Source organism: Passer domesticus, chromosome 21 (assembly GCF_036417665.1).
Source record: "Passer domesticus isolate bPasDom1 chromosome 21, bPasDom1.hap1, whole genome shotgun sequence".
Taxonomy (NCBI): domain Eukaryota; kingdom Metazoa; phylum Chordata; class Aves; order Passeriformes; family Passeridae; genus Passer; species Passer domesticus.
This window is the reverse complement of record NC_087494.1, coordinates 7,828,456-7,848,009: the sequence shown is the minus strand read 5'-3', so window position 1 is coordinate 7,848,009 and position 19,554 is coordinate 7,828,456.

Below are 19,554 nucleotides of genomic sequence, written 5' to 3'. Positions count from 1 at the left end.
GCCCTCAGCTGACGGGCAGTTTCTGCTTTCTCTCCTTGCAGCTGGGCTCTGCGGATGCTGAGGCTGCTCTGGGCTCTGCCAGGGCTCTGCTGGAGCTCAGCACCGGGCTGGAATCAGCCAAAGAAGAAATGGTGTCACCTGCAGCACAGACTTGCTTGAGCATTTTGACAACGCAGCTCAAGTTTGCAGCGTGGACACCTCCAAGGGAAAACATGACACCTCCCAAAAATTAAAATTGTTCAATACCTTTTGAAATCAAATCAATCTGGGATGACTCCAAATGACATTTTTCAGCTTGCTCAAGATGTAGCTCAGCCCTTCTCTGAACAGTTCTCTCCCCCACCTGCCTTTTACTTCTCAACTGCTCCCTTTTTTCCCCCAGTGAATTCCCAGCCCATCGCAGTCTCCATCACTTGCTGGCCTTCCGTGTTGCCCCTGACCACAAGGAAGGCCGAGCCCCAGGTTTAGGGACTCATGCTGTCACTGGCTGAGGAGCAGCAATGTCTCAGAGGTCCAGTGGGATTTTAGTGTCATTCAGAGCCACTCTCCAGCCCTCAGCTCTCTTCACTGCTGAGTTCCCACTCCCTTTTCTTCATCCTTGCAGCAGGATGAGCTCTGTGAATCCCCTTGAGCCTCCCCACTCTTCCCAGCCCACGCAGCCACCTCAGTGAGGCTGAAGCTGAAGCTTCTCTGTCTCCTCTGGCACACCAGTCCAGTCCCCTGTGTGGGGAGCCCCAGTCCCAGAGCACAGCACACAGCAGTGCAGTCCGGGCTGGAGCAGCTGCCCTGCAGCCCTGGCTTGGCTGTTTGTGGCAGCTGAATGCTCCCTGTTTCCAGCTGTCCCTGCAGGATGGCCCCAGGGCAGAGCCCAGCCGGGCTCCCACTGCAGCCCCTGGAGCTTGGGGCAGACAGTGCTCCCAGAGCTGAGGTTCATGGGGAGCACCCGCAGCTGTGCCTCGCACTCAGTGCTGGCAAGTGTTGTGTTCTCATCTCCTGCAGCCTGAGGGGAAAACAACCTGTGCTGCCAGGCCAGCACTGCCCCTCTGGGCAGGGACAATGCTGAAGGGCTTTCCCATTCCAGAGGAGCTGGCACTGAGCCTTGGCAGGGCCTGGCAGGGCTGGAGCCGGGTCTGTCCTGCTGTCCGGGACTCGATGACCACCAACCACCCCCACCCGCCACGCTCCATCCTCCAGAGACAGAAGGGTCTGTGTGTGCCAGGGGCTCTTGGATGTCTCTGTATCCATGGACAGAAGGGTCTGTGTGTGCCAGGGGCTCTTGGATATCTGTGCATCCATGGACAGAAGGGTCTGTGTGTGCCAGGGGCTCTTGGATGTCTCTGTATCCAGGGACAGAAGGATCTGTGTGTGCGAGGGGCTCTTGGATGTCTGTGCATCCAGGGACAGAAGGGTCTGTGTGTGCCAGGGGCTCTTGGATGTCTCTGTATCCATGGACAGAAGGCTCTGTCTGTGCCAGGGTTTCCATAATGTCTCTGTACCCATGGGTATGGGATGAACATGGACAGTGAAAGTGTCAGTCATGTTGCTTTCACACTCCTTACTTTGTACACAAGACAAAACCATGCACACCCCCAGGTATGGATATATTAATAGGATATGGATGGATAGGGGTTTCCCACAGTGCAGTAACTTTAGCATAACTCACCATTTAACTGGTGGCCAGGGGATTTTTTCCCTACTCTGTGGGAGAAGGCGTCCAAGAGCTGAAGGAGCAGCATTCAGAAGCAGATTCAGGATTTCTAGGTAGGAAGTGGAGCTCACAACCATCCACATAACTCGCCATATTCATTGGGATGGGCTGCTGCTTCTCTAGGAATTTGGCCCAATGCAGACATGAGACTTGGAAAAATGCCAGCTCTCTGTGGGTTTGTGCAAAAGGGGGAGCAGCTCAAACACTTTGTGCTTGCCTGGGGGACACAAGGTCCAAGGAGCTTTGGTGGCAGAGGGTGACCTGGGCTGGTGGCAGGTGAAGTTCCATTCTATGACATTCTCAGAGTGGCACAGGACAAAGGTCCAAGTACCCCCAACCCCACTGATGAAGTCCTTAGAGTGCTGCACATCCTCTAGGAAAAGCTGCTGTCACACAATCTATTGGCATTTATAACTTTCATTTGCAACACTTTAAATCCAAATTTCAAACTGCAATATTTTTACACTCAAGACACAGTAATTCATAAATGCATAATAGATCTTTCAATTTCCTATTGATTCAATCACAATTTAAAATAACATAATATTGCAAACAAAACCCTGAATGTTTTAAAAAGGGATGCTGAGGTCAGTAAGATGAATCCATGCCATCAGAACATTTACAGAGTAACTGATTTCTCTTCTTGAAAAGATCAGTTGCCTCTTAATCCAAAGTTACTGATGATTTTCAGTACACATTTGTATTTTTGGTTTTATCTTTCATATTTTTTTTTTTCCTTTTTTTGTCCAGTGTTTTTAACAGAGAACTCGTCCACAAAAGGAATGTACAGCAAAATGAGAAATATTTCTGATAAACAATGAAAATGAAGGCTCCTCCTCTGTTTCCTTTTCTATGGACACCCTGAAGAAAAATATCTAGCAGATATGAGCAGAGGTGTGATGTGTTTCATTTGGACTAAGCTGGAGTTCAGCACTGCTGACATCCTGATCCAGTCAAGAGCTGCAGAATTCTTTTGCAGATCTCGAACCTTGTGTTTGCAGGCACAGCACCTGCAGTGCTGACACACCAATGCACATGAATAACTCTGTTATTCCCTCTCAGAATTTGGGCTCTGCCCCAGCACGAGGTGCTGCAGCCCTTTGCTCCTGGTTCCCGTGTGGAGCAGCTCCCTTCCTGCTGGCTGAGCTGCTCAGGCAGAACCCGGCAGCTCCTGGCCCTGCAGGGCTGAGGCTTTTCCCCACTGCTGGGCACAGACTGATGGAGCAGCACTGCTGAACACAGGGGCACACAGAGGCACCAGGAGCAGCTGCCTTTGGCCACCTGAGGCTCCAAGGCCCAAACTCTGAGCAGCCAGAGCTGGAAGAGACTCGCAGGCTCCCTGGTGGCTGTGCTGCCCCACTTGTGCCCAGCCCAGCTCTGCCTGGGGCAGAGGGAGAACAAGGGGCAGCTCCCTCCCAGCCCAGCCCAGGGACCCCTCCAGCCCCAGGGCTTGGGGCACTGTCAGCACCTGCTGCTCCAGCCACCGCTCCTGCTGGCCCTGACAGCAACACCCAAACTGGGACTGATCCCGAGGGAGCAGCAGCAGGGCCTGGATCTGATCCCTGACTCTGGGCCAGGGCTGGGCAAATGACCCCACAGCAGCAGCAGCAGCAGCACATGGAGCTGACTTTCAGGACAGCCCCTGCCACTCTTCCCTCCTGTGTGCAGCGGTGTCACAGCAGCCTGAGGCACCTGGGAGCACCCAGTGCCAGCAGGGACTTGAGATGGCAGCCCTGGGCTCCTGGAGGTTGTGCAAGGAATGGAGCTGGGGACTCCCAGTCCATGGGGAGCTTCCAGATGGAAAAGGCTGCTGTGCCCAGGCAGCTCCAAGGGCAAAGAAAGGAGAGTCTCGACCACTGGATCTGAGCCAGTCCCAGAGTCCTGGGCAGAAGGCACTGAGCCTTGGGGGAAGAGAGGGCACAGCAAGAGGGACAAAACCAGGCGAGGTCAGAGACAGGAGAGAGCCAGACCTGGGACAGGAACAGCTGCTTCACTGCACTCTTGGAGAAAGCTCTTGGCTGGTTCAAAGCACTGAAAGGCATGAAGGGCAGAGAGGAGGCCATACCAAACAATGCTCCTGTTTCCACACCCTCCCCTCTCTGTGTCCCAGAAGGAATTGCATGGACTGTATTCAACTCTCCGAGTCGTCTCGTTCAGCATGAGCAGCTTAGCACCAGGAGCTGAAGGAGCTGCCGCCATAGTCCACAGGAGCTGAGCAAGAGGGAACTTTTAGAGCAAAGTAATGCTGCTCAAATAGACCTAGCTAAATGCAGCGGATAGAATAATGGAATCACAGCATCATTTCTGTTGGAAAAGACCTCTGAGCTCATCCAGTCCAGCTGTTCACCCAGCAGTGTCAAGCCCAGCACTAAACCACGTCCCTGAAGTGCCAAGGCCTGGATAACAGCCCTGAGTGAGGCCTGAGCAGCAGGCCCTGAGCCAAAGGTGACCTCTGGATGAACCTTCCAACCAAAGGTTATCTTTGTATCTGCTCACTGATGAAATATGCATGGTCATTAGCACTGTGATAGATGTAGCCACTTATTAGTGAAATATGTATTGACCTTTCTGTATTTAGAAGCTGGACAAGGCCATGAAATCTGACATCTGGCCTTGTTAGGGGCTGAAGGATCAAAGTCAGCTCCCTTGGCTCCTCCTTGAGCCCTGGCCAGGCTTTGGGAGGAACCCAAGAGGAGGATGAAACCAGATGTTCCCACACTGGAAGTGCTGTCAGTTTGTTCATTCAGCACTCTCAGAGCTGGGCCCTCTCACAGCGAGGTTGGAGCCTCACCTGTGGCTGGAGGCACCTGCAGGAATTCCCAGTGTCCAGGAGTGGCTCTGCAGCCCTTGGCTGGGACAGCTTCCCCCAGCTGCTGTGTGGATCTGGGGGATAGTAAAGGCTGAGGGTAACAGGTGCTGGATCTTTCTTAATCACTGCAGGCAATCTTTGGTTCTGATGATTGGGTGCATTGCTGAGCTGCTCCTTTTGTGATTCTTTGCTGCTTTGAGCTGCAGTAAATGACACTGATTCCTTCAGTTGGAGTCTGTGTCTTTGGTGCTGACCCTGCCCACTGGTAAAACAAAACTGGCAGAGTCTGGCCAGATCAGAGCGAAATGTCACTTGTTAAATGTAAATATGAGGAATCAGTCCTGCCAGAAATTCCTGGTTTTCTTTTCTTTTTCCTTTTTTTTCTTGGTAAAATAGAAACCATGCCCTAAAAAGAGATTGCAGCAGTGAGCAAGCACTTAAAAGTCTTTTAATGCCAGATGTATTAAAATGCATCCAAAAATTGCATATGCAAAAAGGAAAAGAACTTGTGGGTTTGGGAAGACGAAGATTAATTTTGTTAACAGCACATTGGAAACAGCACCAACTGAAGGAAGAATTGGTTTTGGAATGCTCCCACGTAGAGGGACAGAGGAAAGTTTAAATCTTGAGGTCAGGTTCATTTGTGCAAGTGAAACTATTTACTATTAATATTAATATTATTATATCACACAAACAAACCTGAGCTCAAGACACCAACCTTTTTCTGTCACTTCATGTGGGAGTGTTCCAACAACAGTTTTTCCTTCTGTTGGTGTTGTTTCCAATGTGTCATTAACAAAATTCACCCTCGTCTTCCCAAAAACACAAGTTGTTTTCCTCTTCCCATAAAAAATGGATAATGTGAAATAATGTTGAAAACTGTAATTTGTTAGCTTTGGCTGCTCACTGTAACACTAAATACCCTACAGAAAAGGACTGGCCACAACCCAAATGTCAGTGGTAAACTTTGTATATTGTGTGTAATGAATAAAGGAGGACAGGATGAAATTGGGTATTTTTATAGGGTTTGCTGATACTGTGATGCAGAGTGCTTTTTCTATTACTGTGAGAAATAAAGACATTAAGACTTCTGGGTTTTTCATGTGCTAGACAATCCACAAGCTGCAGGATTGATTGAACAGGTGAAGGGGTTGTTAAAAGAGCAGTTGACAAAATGAGGAGATGGGAACCTGTCCCCATGGAGAACCCATCTCCCAGGTGTGCTCCAAGCCCTTAACAATGGCCCACTGGGGAAACGGAAACCCCTGGCTGTGCATGGCTGCCCCCAATTTATATTAGAGCTAAATCAATTATTACAAGAAATAATAAGTGATGCAGTGAAAATGTCCAATAGCACATACTGTGAGCTCCAACCAACACAAATGAGGCTCTGCAGAACCACACAGCCTTGGATTATCTGCTTGCTGGCCAGGGAGGAACCTGGGCTATTCTAGGGCAGGAATGTTACAGGAATGTCTGGCAGTGCTGGGTTTGATATCCAACCATCAGGAATCTCCTTGATAGAAAGATCAGGAGGAGAGAGGCAGAAAGGAGAAAATTCTTCCTGGTGGGATTGGCTCCCAAACTGGAGGCTGCTGTGAAATGAATTTGTGGCAGTCACTGTCATCATTGCAGCACTTGGTGTGTCATGATTCCATGTTAGAGTTGTTGTGACACTTTTTGCTGGAGATGGAGTACTGAGACTTGTCTAAAAAAAAAAAGACACAGTCTCAAGAAAAAAGGGACATTTGGTAAAATAACAGAGAATAGCAGCTAATTAAGCAGGTTTTAAAAGGAATGCAAATTAGAACTCTGAGTAATGAACTTGAGCAGTACTTCATTGAAGAACAAGAGGTGACGCCTTTATGCCTGTCATGGTTTGACCCTGGCACAATGCCAGGGCCCCCATGAAAGGTGTATTTTCAAAATGCTTACTGTGAGATGTGACCCGGAAACAGAACAAAGCAGGCTCCCACCTGGGGATGGAGGGAAAAACACAACACTTGAATAATCTACAACACAGAAACATAAGGGAAAAAGAAAAAAACAGACACAACAATCCACAATGGAACACTCCCAAAACACTCCTCCTCCCCCTCGTCCTCTAACATTCAAATCTCAGTCCAATACCCTCCTTCACACATGCTCCCCCAGTTCATCAGGGGAGAGGAGTCTCCCTCTAGCACCATGGTCCTTTCTCGGAAACACAGTTGGAACTTCTTGTGCTTCTGTGTCACACGTGGCAGCCGCCCCGAGAGAATCTGCTGTGGTGACCATTTTCTTCCTATGTCCAGCGCTCTCACTACCGGCCATGGATCCAAACTGCTCCTTAGGTCCTTTTAAGAATGCATCACCCAGTTTTAAGAAGTGGCCGCCTCTTACCATTTGGGACACCTGTCCCCCCTATATTTTTATTCTCTCGGGGTCTGGGTCTCAGGAACAGAGATCTTTCGCTGAAGGCAGAGGGCTCCACCACACTTTCCCCCTTTGTCTTTGTTCTCTCTATTTCTCTTCGCGGCCTTATCACTCTTGGCTTCCGGCCAACTGCCTCTCTCAAGGTGCAGTCTCTGCATTATTGGAAGAAATTTGTTTCGCTCGTGGCTATGTGAGAGAAAAGTTCAGATAAAGCCACTCCAATCATCTCTTCCATCTAAGGTACTCGCATCTGCTGGCATTTTCTTCAACTACTCAAACCCTTTCTTCTTTCTTATCCTCCGTCCTCTCTAAACTCACAGCTGGGGAGGATCAGTGTTTTTACAGCTTCCATTGTTTCAATACTAAAAGAGTTAAAAGCTCAGCCCGGTCTCCCAGCGGCTGGGCACCTTGCGCCCCCGCGCTTCTCCTCCTGGCCGTGGTGCCGGCAGGAGATATCAAATTCCAAGCCAGCACAGATTCTATCACTCTCTCCCGGGGGGGCTGCCCAAACCGTCCCAGTTCTCCTCCACCCCTGCCTCTTGCAGGGGCTCCAGCCTCTCTCCCCACAGGCCGCATGGCCTTCCCCTCCACCACCCAGACGCAGCTGGGCAGGGGGAAGAGGTCAGACCTGCTCACCTGCCTGCCGGACTCCAAAGACGGAGTTTCTCTCCGAATGCTCTGCTTTTAACCACTGTGTGTTCTCAGAGGTGTATCCAAATCCCAGTGGCCACACCAGGTGCCGATTTCAAATCTGGCCACTGATTGGTTTGACCATAACCCTTCCAAAAACTCACTTCCGGGTCAAACCAAGACAAACACCCACCCAGAAAGTGCCCTACAATTCCAAGGTCAATCTTTCCTCTACAGCATGGGTTTGCTGTCAGAGTCTGCACGGGATTGTAAAATCACCAGGAGAAAAGTTCTTTTAGTTCTTTTAGAAGTGAGTTCTTTTAGTTCTTTTAGAAGTTCTTTTAGAAGTGAGAAAATCACCAGAACAAGTTCTGCTTTGTCACTGCCTCAAGACTTTGAGGGAGAGGGTTTGGGGTGCTTACTTGCTCACAGGGGTGCACAACAAGGGTTGAAACAGTAAAAATAGCCCAAACCCTTTAGAAATTGGAAGGAAAACCTGAGGCACTGGGAGCTAGCAGCTCAGAAACACGTGGCTTTTGCTCCTCTCTTCTACCTGAGAGCTTCCTGGGCAGGGGCAATTCTTCCAGTTGCATCACCGTGGCCATGGCTAGCAGGGGCAGCAAGCAGATGGATTTAGCTTCTCCTGCCAGCCCCTGAAATGCCAGTTGTCATTTGTGTGCACTGAGGATTCTGTTTCAGACCCTGAACTTGCGCAGCTGCTCCTTGGGCGCTGCTGGCCCGCAGGCGCAGCGGTGCTGCAGCAGCTGTCCCGCACACAGGGAGGGCTCTGGAGCCTCCCCAGGGCCACCAAGGAGCGGAGGAGGGAACGTGCCAGGGATCTGCTGCAGTACCGTGGGGTTGTGGGGGATCCTTCGGTCTCTTTGATGGGAGAGGGAAGGGGGCAGATGGAATCAAGATGGGACAGGGATCAGACAGCCCCACGCCAGGCAGCATTTTCTCCTCTGAGTGCTCCTCTGGGTTGAACGAGCTAGTGAAGCCTGCAGAGCAAATGCGACCTGGGAGTGAGGGAAAGGCTGGTTGGAAAGGAGTCAGATAAAGCCCATGTGGGCATTTCTCCTGCCAAGGGGCTCCTGGGGAGACAAAGGAGACAAGAAAGATGTCTCATCTCCCAACATTTCCTGGGATATGCTTTTGTGGTTGCCTTGGCAGTGTTAGTGATGTCAGGTTATTGGGAGGACTCTATGATCTTAAAGGTTTTTTCCAATGGAAACAGTTCTGCAATTCTGAACTTCCATTCCTGCTTTGAAGGATGCAGTCCCAAATAGACACATATTTGTGTTTTTAAGGAATTTAGCATCTACCTTTCCTTGAAAGTAATAGGAATCAGGCTTTAAATGCTTTCAAAACACTTGAATTCCTTGCTCTTAAGCTGTGTGTTTGAATTGAAGTGCTTTTGTCCACAAAGGCTGGACCATGGGATGAATGCAGGCAATTCAGTTGCAGTGGCACTTGTTTCACCTGCTTTTCTTCTTCCTTTCCCCATGGGTGGCCAATTTGGGAGTATTTGTTTTGTACTTGGAGTTCTGGCTTCAACTTACTCATGGATGTGCAGTAAAATTTATCTACCCCTTTCTACTAAAAAATGCTTGCAGACTGGTGGGAATTGCTAGAGACAAGGCTTACAAACCAGTCCCCAGTACGATTAGCCCAGTGTCCCTGCTTCAATCCAGGTATGCCTGTATTAAAAAGGAGCAAACTATTCTAACTCACTCACCCCCTCCCTCCCCTTTTTTTTTTTTTTGGTAGCTCTTGTAAGGAGTCCTTGCCATTCCAACTCTTTGTTATCAAATGTGTGAAGGCACAATACTGCTGTAGCAGAAGCCTGAGTTCAGTGAGAACATGTCCAAAGCACTGGGTCCCAACAGTAGTGGGCACGGTGAGAGACTTGGCTCTGCTGCCATGGCCATCCAGCCATGGGGAGAGCAGCTGCTGGGGCTTCCCCCATTCTGCCAAGAGCAGTCTGCCTCCAGCATGTGGACTGCATGGCCACGATTTGGAAAGAATGTGTAAAATGCATAGTTTGAATGTATTTTGATGGTGTCTAACATCACCTGACTGGAGCAGTTTGGTAGGCAGGACGCCCTGTGGGCAGGGCCATGGCAGGGATGGGTGGCTGGCACTGGCACTGGCAGTGTTATTTTTCCAGACAGGCTCCTGGTACATCTGCAGGGGAGGGCACCAGCAGCTGTATCAGCCCAGCGAGCAGCAGCACATGGAGGAGACCCTCATCTGCAAAGAGCCTGTCACCCCCTTTGCTTTCTCCCATGGCAGCACAAGATGATTCCGCTGCAGGTGAAGGGCTGCTGCAGCCTGGAGACTCCTTCAGCCAGCACTTGCTGCAATCTCGTTCCTGCAGCTGTGCCTGGAGGATGTTGGCCTGCAGAGGTGGTGCCAATGTCCAGGAATGCTGCTTGGCCCAGAGAGGCAGTGTGTGTACAAAAGCTGCATTCAAAGCACTGACCACGAGACCCTGGAGCCGCTGGCAAGGGCAGCAGCTCTTCTTCATTCCATGCAGGAGAGAGCCCAGCCTTGGAGCCTGTCCCTGGCGACAGGGATACGCTCTGAGTATAGGTTTGAATTTTCAGGGACAGTCCAAATGAGAATTGCTTTGAGGCGGGTGTTGTAATGTTGGGTTTGGGTGTGTCTGCAGGAAAGAAAGCAGGAGTAAACCCCTTGCACAACAATGGAGAGCTTTGCATGGCCAATTACACCCTACAGATACACTGATCATGTCAGCCCACTGAACACTGGGGGCATCTAATGCAGAGATCTTTGAATAGATAAGAGAGATGAGACTTGAAGAATAATTTTGCAGATGCAGAAAAAGGGATCAGACCCACGTGTCCTGTGGGTCAGGCTTAGTTCTGCCAAATCAAGGATGATTAGTTTTATCTGCTCTGTTGGAGAGTATTTTAGAATGACCTGCCAAGTGCTATTTCTATGAAGAATATATTGAATTGTCAGGAACTTCCAGGGTCAGAAATGTTTTGAGGAAGATGATGTTTATATTGGGTTTGGGTGTCTCTGCAATCAAGAAAGCAGGAAATAAACCGCCGGAACAAAGAAGCAGAGCAAAAGTGGAATGTTTGGATGGTCAATTAGTTCCCTAAAGCTATCAGCCAGCTGAATTGTGGGCTCATCTACTGGGTAGTGCAGAGCTGCTTTTACTTCCACCGCCTGGTGCCATTCTTTGTGTCCCAGCACTTTGTTTGATGTGAAGAGAAATTAACCAATTCCCACACCAACCAGCTGCAACCCAGAACTGAGTGGGAATTCCAGAAATAAAGGATTGAAAAGTAGCTTTGGAGAGGGTTTACTTCCTAGACAGTGTGAAACCCTCAGGCGTGGCCAGGCTGGGCTTAAGGCTGGCTGCCCTTGGGAAGGGAAGGGAAAGGGATGGAGTTGGGGTGGGGTTTTGCAGCCATGGAAATGAGAGAACCACGGGCTATTGCATCACAAAGGGGCAGCCCCATGGGCTATTGTGTCACCAAGGGGCAGCCCCACGCTGGGGCTGTGAAGGCTGTGAAGGTTGTGGCTGGCACGGCCGCAGCGGCAGCAGACGCGTCTGGCTCTGCCTCTCTGTGCCGAGCGCTGGCGATCGGAGTCACCCGGCCTTGTTCTGAGGCTGGGCACCAAGCTCCTGTCGCTGGCTACACTGAGAGTGCTCCCAAATTCAAACCCAGATCCTTCTGCCAGGCAGAAGCACGGGTTCAAAGATGGAGTTTACTGGAAAAGGAAAAACCTCTGAAGGAAAAGGTGAGCATAGGAAGGAGCTGAAAGGCTGAAGCCAAATGGAAAAACAATCCCACCATATTTCAGGAAAACTGGTCCATGGTGCTCAGTGCTGGCTATGGGCCAGAGTAGGTGGCTGACAGATACAGATCATCCTGCAAGGATGCCCATGGCATCACAACATTCTGTCATTAGTTTACTCTGCTTTCTCCTTTTTGACAGCAGCCAAATCACTCATACTGTCAGCCAGGACAGGGACTGTGGCCACAACTGAGCACAGATTGGACATGGTCATGAGACGCAAGTCCTGTTGCTTTCCTTGCCATCAATGTCAGGTCTCACTACAGATAAATTTCCCGTTCTTCCTCTGCTTGCTGGTCAGGTCCAACCCTGAGGATGGTATTACAGTGCTACAGAAACACCAATAAGGCCTGCCTGTTGCTGACAGGTCTTGGTGGTTTACAGAAATAGCAGTCATAGCTGTGTGGGTTTTTCCTGTGGATTCACAGGCCAGACTGAAGAAGGAATATTTTCTCCTCTTCTCCTTGGAGCCTTCGCCTTTTCCCTTCAGACTTGCCAGCTTCATACTGTTCATAGGAATTAAATGCAGGCTAGTTCCATGAAAAATGAAGCCAAATAAATTTTTTCTAAAATAAAAAATTATTCCCCTTGAGTGCCACACCCATTAGATGTGTTAATGATAAAGGTGGGAATTCACCTAACTCACTTCTTCCCTTGTGAGCATGGCTCAGCCTCACACAGAGGTGAGGGGGAGCTGGGCCAATCTCTGGTGGGAGGAAGGGTCTTGTGGCAGCCCAGAGAGCCTGTGCACATTGCCAGGGAACAGCTGTGCCCTGCATGTGGCCCTGCAATGAGCTGTGCTGCTGCCAGTGCCTGTGGAGCTGGAGGGCTGCTCAGCTGTGGGGCAGGGAGAGGAGCAGGAGGGTGCATGTGCAGCTGAGCCATTGCTGGAGAGCACAGGGCTCTGGGCTCCCTGCTGTCCCAGGGCAGCCCAGAGGCCAGGGTGCTCCTGTGGCAGCCCTGTGGAAGTGGGCCAGGGTTTTCCCCTGGCCTGCCTCAAGTTCCTGCCAGCAGGAGCATGTTTCCCTGTGCAGCTCTTTAGAAGTTTGCAGGGAATGTGTCCCATGAGATATGGAGTTTTATCTGCTTTAGGTTTGCATTGTGGCCCCTGTTAAACTTTGTGTCTCCGTTTTGCAGATCTGACTGGTTACAGTCTTACCGAGAAGGTTCCTCTGGACAATTCCCATGGTGCCTTACCCGCAAAGTCCTTGCCTGCTGTACAGAAGAGGTCTCTTTTCTCCAAGCTCAGGAAGAAGCTGCTGCCTGAATGAACAGTGTTTGAAGAACAGGATTTATATGTTAGGCTTCATAGTTAGAGATGTACATATGTTCTAATCTTTAGATGTAGTTTTGAATAAATGTGTTTTGATTGTACCTTTGAATTTTGATGACATATTTTTAATTTTGATGATGAAAAAAAAGTGAATAAATAAATCAAATTTAAATAAACCAGGAGGAGAATGTGAGACCAGGTCCTGCAAGCCTAGAGATTATGGGAGTGCAGCTCACTCAGTGTGCCGGTGTTTCACCACATCCTTTCCTCCTCACTGGGCCTCTCCTCTTCCTCTTTGGCCATGTTTTCTTGGTGTCATTTGTGCTGCTCTTTGTTACTTGGCATTACGACAGGGCCACCTCTTGACCTGTTTGGAGGACAATGGATCCAAAAGATCCTGTATAGTCAAAATCTTTCTACCTAGGTGTGTTCTGTGCTCAGAAAAGGCCTGAGCAAAGAAACAAAGAGAAGTGTGCCCAAACCCCAAAGCTTTGCTCCTTTGCAGTCTCATACAGATCTGGCTCACGGGTGTCTTCAATCACAATTTCATAGGTAAGAAGAATTCGTGTCTTTCACTGGGAAAAGATGCACTGCTTTGGAAAAGTCATCTGTATGTATATTTACCCAGGACAGCAGCCCAGCTGTGTTGTTTGCACCTTGCTTGCAGAAGGATGAGTGCACTGGGAGGCCAATAACAAGTGACAAAGGTTCCTCAAATCTGTACTGCAGCCTGGGTGCCATTCAGCCCAGAGCTAGGGGACAATTTGTTCATCATGGAACAGTGCTTGCCGCTGAAATGAATTCCTGCACAGCTGGAAGAAGCAATTCTGGATGCAGCTCCAGCTGTTGCTGGGCTGCATGATCATTGACAACGCTGCCTTTCCAGAAATTATTCCGCAGTTTCCTTTTATAGGCATTTGAAGCTTTTGAACTTCACATTTCACTTTGCTTTGCCTTAGGGAAAAACACTTCTAGGCCCAGTGCAAAATGTAACCTTTTGCCAGCAAAGTCCTCGTGGTTGCCACCTTCTAATGTTACAGAAGAAATGGCATGGGATTGTGTTAATTAGGCTTTCTGAAAGAAAAACTCTATGTCACCTGGCTGCATGTGTTTGCTTAGCTATGGGTCTAGTCCTGGCCTAGTAAAGCCCAGGCAGGGTGGCATGTTGCAGGGAAAACTAGCCCGTGAGCTTCTGGTGTTGCCATCACCAGCAGAGTGAATGTGGCCTTTGGGGATTTCTCTGGAGACAAAATTAGGGACCTACTCCATGTCACAATATTCTCTTAGATCTTTCTAAAATGTCCTAGAAAAGGCTGTGAAACTTCACATCTCCTTGCACAGCCACTGTTTGAATTGGGGCATTTTTGTCCCTCCTCAAGTCATTGCTCTTGCACACCAGAAACATGAACATCCACCAACAGGAATGATGCACGGTCCTCCTGCTGCTGCTTCAGAGCACTGGGAAGTGCAGACCTGGGTATTACCAATATGAACACTTAATTAGCATTTCACGCTCCTCCAAGCTATCCAGATCTCAGGGCTTTTTGTTTCAAAGCAGCCACTGTACTGGCTCTAGGGAAGAACAGGAAATGGGAAGCAGCAACTGCCAGCCTTGCAAGGGTGTAGGGGAAAACCGCAAGTGTTTGCCTCAAAAGATGAATGGGAAGAGTGTAATTGCCAAAGCAAAAGCCTCATTAGGATAGCAGGATCAGGTCTTTACTGCATGCTTGCCTGAAGATCATTTGGTACCTCCTTTTTGCATCTCATGCAGAAAAGGAGCTCTTAATAATACCATAGTACTTAAAAGCGCATTGGGATGTAGCTCTGTAGTGGTTCTCAATGAAGCAGACTGCCTGCTTTGTCACTGCCAGCCCTGGTGAGCCTGCGAGGGATCGTAGTGTATCCCATGCCTGCTTTGCCTCCAAGCAAAGCTTGCGTTTCCTTATTAGTGTGGAGTAAATAGAAGAGTAATAAAATGGACAATTAAACTGGCCACTTTGGAGGATATGCTCATGCTTTCACATGTCAGTTCTGTACCCCATGCTCCCAAGGCTTGTTACTCATTATGGAATATTACAATAAACAACCTCAGCTCTCCTGTTGCATCTGAGTAAAATTGCATAAAATCACAGTGAATTCTGCTGGCAGGAACAAAACAAGAGCCTTCCAACACTCACTTGCAGCAGTCCTGGATTTCTGCAGCCCTTTGTGAAAAGCTGTTGTAGACTGAGTGTTTGGAGTTGGTTTGGGCCTTTATGAAAGAGATGTGGAACAGAGTGCAGGGCTCTCCTAGCAGAAAACTGTTTGTCCAAGCCCAGGAACATGGTGCTGGCAGAAGTGGAGCAGCCCTGCTCCCAGCCCAAGAGTCTGTGAGCTGAGCCATGCCAGGGAGAAAAGGCACTGAGGGGCTCCAGCCCAGCAGCTTCACCTGCTGTGACTGTTCCATGGAGCTCTGCCACTGGCAGAAAGTCGATGCCAGATGAACCACCGAGCTTTCATCAGCTGCTAGAACTACTCCATGACAGCTCCTGTTCTTCCTGAAAGAGATCCCGGCTCCACCTTGTAACACGTGTCATAGGGGGATCTGTTTGTTAATAAACTGTTGGGGTTTTTTTCCACTTTCATCTATTAGTAATAATTTCCTATTGCAGGAAAGGGATTGTTAGAACAGTTTAGAGGAGACGACTTATTGCACAGTATCCTGTTTTAAGTTGTCTCAAACTCTGTGAGACAGATGGCTTCACATAGGAGCATCCCCAAGGCTGCTGAGGGAAAGGCACAGAGGAAGACAAACTGAGTATTTCTCAGGGAAATTCCTTGACACCAAACCAACCTGAGTTGTCAAACAGTGGACCTGCCATTTGGAGACAGGGGGAAACCTTTCTGTGTGTTTGGCACAGGCTGGGTTATGCTCAAGGCAAAGGTGTGTCAGTGCACTTGATTCCTTCTCTCCTCATTGTGGCCAGCACGCACAGGAGCCCAGAGCTCCTGCAGAAAACATCACAGCACTCAGTGAGAGAAAACTTGTGCCCAGTTCTCACCTAGAGCTGTGGTGCCCAGCATTCCACCGCACTGGAATGAGGAACTGTTCCAGCTCTTTTAGAAGGAGCTAAGGAGGTTTGGCCTTCAGATCAGCTCCTTCCTAGCTCTTGATTTGCTGCTCTGGGTAAGCTGCTGCTTGTGGCAGCACTTGTTTCACAGCTGACAGCCCTGCTCTGATGGCGAGCAGCCATTGCAGGAGCTTTTGCTGGTGACATTGAACATTTCAGATCTTCCTAAGGAAAGCTCAGGGCAGAACTTGTCAAAGGAGCATTGCCTGGGCGATGCTTTTAAAATTATATCTTTCCTCCACTGGCATTCATGTCCAGGGGCCTGTGACCCCAAGTGGGCTGCTGCCTCCTAAAATCCCAAATGCCACAGGATGTCTCCCAGACCCAAGCTGCCAGCATCTCCAACTCGGGCTCCTCTGGCAGTGCCAAGTGCCTCTTGCAAAGTGACACCATGAAACTGGGGTGGTGAGTTTTGTTTCCAATGGAAAATGGCCTGCATTCAGCCAAGGGGGCTGTGGCCCCAACTAGTCTGCTGCCTCCTGAAATCCCAGACGGCGCAGGATGTCTCCCAGAAGCAACCTGGTACCACCTAAAGCTCAGGCTGCCCTGGCAGTGGGAAGCACCTCCTGGAAAGGACATCAGGAAACTGGCCTGGTCAGTTTTGTTGCCCATGAAAAACGGCTGGCGTTCGTGTCCAGGGACCTGCATCCAGCCCAGGGTCCTGTGGCCCCCCATGGCCTGCCACCTCCTAAAATTCCAAATTGAGTGGGATGGGGCCTGTGGTGCAACAACTCCCCTGGGCCCTGGAGTATCAGACCTCAGGCAGGCACCAATGACCAACAGGGAAATACAGGCAACAGGATGCTTCTTGCTTTAGCAAAAGCCTCAATCCTTTATTGTGCCAGCGACCAAGACAAGAAACAAGGGGGTAGTCATGGGTTTTATAAGACAGGCTAGGGGTGGCATTTAGGGTCAGGGTCCAATAGCAGAAGGAGCAGGGGACTGCAAATGGGTGGATCGAGGAGGACAGCCAATGGAAAAAACCAAGGTGAGGACATTGCAGTAGAATTTAAACCAATGGGTGTACAGGAAAGGAAGAACATTCTGAATATGCTTCTGCTCTAGCTATCATGAAGTGGGATGACAGGGATGAGACCGTGCTTAACATGGCAAAGAAGCTCCGAGCTTATGTAGATGCTGTACATGGCCCAACACATGCCAGAATCGCAGCAGTGGAAACACGTCTGCAGAGATTAGAGGATAAGATAGAGGAGAATCATAAGAAGCTCAGAGAGGAGATTAAAGAAGACCTTCTCCAAATCTCAGCAGTACAGATCAAAAGTTCTGGTACCCAACGCAGACGTTCCCCAGATAGAGAGAGAAAGTACACCCCACCAGCTGAGCTGTGGTTTTTCCTGCGCGATTATAAAAAAAACTTGAGTCTGTGGGATGGAAAATCCACCGCTGCTCTGGCCCGAAAGGTGCATGAATTGAAAGAAGACAGAGCTCAGAGAAGAAGTTCCACCACAAGAAAAGCAACTCCAGTTGCCCGTAGCCGAACTGCCAGGTATGATGATGATGATGACATGTCCGATCCCCTTGAAGGAACCTCTAAGATATATGCCCAAGAAAAGAAAGATAACCAAGCTTAGAAGAGCCCTGCCTCTAACCAGGTAGAGGCTAAGGAAAATCGTGTTTTCTGGACAGTGTAGATTCGTTAGCCTAGCACATCAGAACCACAAGAGTATAAAGCTTTAGTCCACACTAGTGCACAGTGTACCTTAATTCCATCAAGACATGTAAGGACAGAATCCGTTTCTATCGCTGGTGTAACAGGGAGATCACAAGACTTCACTTTAGTAGAAGCTGATGTGAGCTTGACTAGAAATGAGTAGAAGAAACATCCTATTGTGACTGGCCCAGAAGCCCCATGTATTTTGGGCATAAATTATCTCCAAAGTAGGTATTTCAAAGACCCAAAAAGACTGAAGTAGGCATTTAAGATAGTAGCTGTAGTGACAAAGGGCGTCCAGCAATTGAATACCTTGCCTAGACTATCTGAGAATCCATCTACAATAGAGCCTCTGAAGAGAAAAGAGCAACAGATACCAATTGCCACTTCCACAGTGCATCGTCAACAGTATAAAACCACTCAAGATGCTATGATTCCTATCCATAAGATGATCTGAAAGCTGGAGAGCCAAGGGGTAGTCAGCAAAACCCACTCACCCTTCAACAGCCCCATCTGGCCTGTGTGTAAATCTGAAGGAGAATGGAGACTGACGGTGGACTACTGCCGGGGTCGGCTGTTGCTTGTCTCTGCCCCAGCACGGGAAAAAGTGGTTCTGGGTAGGCCGCGATCTCGAAGAAGGAGTCTGGACTCTTGCTTTCGGTCTTCAGTCGAGTTTATTATTTCTTATCTACAAAGATTTTCTGTCTGTCCAGCCGAGGTCTGTTCAGCAGGACAGCCAAAGGCACTCTCCCCCGCCCACGAGGCGGTTGTCTCTTTTATAATGAAAATTACGTATTCGATATTTACCTTTACTTCCCAATACTTTCTGCCCTTGTTGGCAAGTGTCCTCTTTCTATGAACCAATCCACACATGCCAACATCATCCTGAACATGGATGCCAAGGAGAAGAAAGAAGAAGGACAGGGCACGCCCAAATTCCTCCATCTTGGGACTCCTGATCCATGTACAGAATTCTAGACCCCCCTGTACAATACATAAAACCCCCCTGTACAGTGCATTCTAACTTAAGTTCTAACAAGTGAATAACATCCCCTCACCATTTAGACATGAAATTCTCTCATCTCCTCACCTTCAGGTGTCATTTCTTTAAAAGGATCAAAGTCAAGCCACCAGGTACTTTTGGCAACATTCCAGGGCCTCCGAGCCCCCCAAGGGTTGTCTCGGTAGCTCTGGACATCCGGAGTGATGTACTGAGCTCCCACATCTCCCCCTTCTGTTTGCACCAAAAGCACCCTCTTTACAACTCGACTCATGACACCCCGCACACACAAAAGAATGCATGGGATTACAATCAAGAGAACTATGAGAATCACCAAAATTTGAAATCCTATCTTTAAAAATTCTTTTCCCAAAGGTTAAAGATCAAAAAACTTTGCTATGTCCTCAATCCAAGATCCTGTGATCTCGCCAAGTTTCTTCACACTCTCCTCTATTTTTTCGATATTTTCATGAATTGACCTGGAATGGTCGGAGAGATTCATACAGCACATTCCTTCAAATTCTTTGCACCCATGGCCGTGAGCAAGCAAAAGATAATCGATTGCTGCTCTGTTTTGCAGAGTTGCCTGTCTTACACTGTTCATGTCTTGTAACATGTCACTCAGTGCAAGAGAGACTGATTGAGCATGCTTGCTCAGCCAACAACCCATACGATCCAATTGAGTCAAAGCAATTCCTGATGCTGCCTGAGGTGAGAAAATTGCTATCGCAATTCTCCTTGCCTTGCTCCAAGTGTAAACCCTGTCATCACAATTCTCATCGAAATATTGTAAAGATCTTTTTTCTTTATGTTTTTGTTCTCTCTGCATCTTTAAATCTGGCGTCAGCATTGAAATTCTTCCAATGCTGCATGGACCTCCCTTGGCATTCGCAGGAATACCATGCCAAATCCTGTCTCCACAAATCAAAAAGAATCCCCTTGGCAGTTGCACTGGGACTTGGAGTGACCCTTTGTCTGTCACCATGGTGTTGTTGCACCAGGCTGACGCATTTCTGTAGAATTCATGACTGGGAGTAACATCAATAGTTTTGTTTGGCTTTGCTGTACCTGAAATTTCAAATTTCATGCATACATTCATTGTC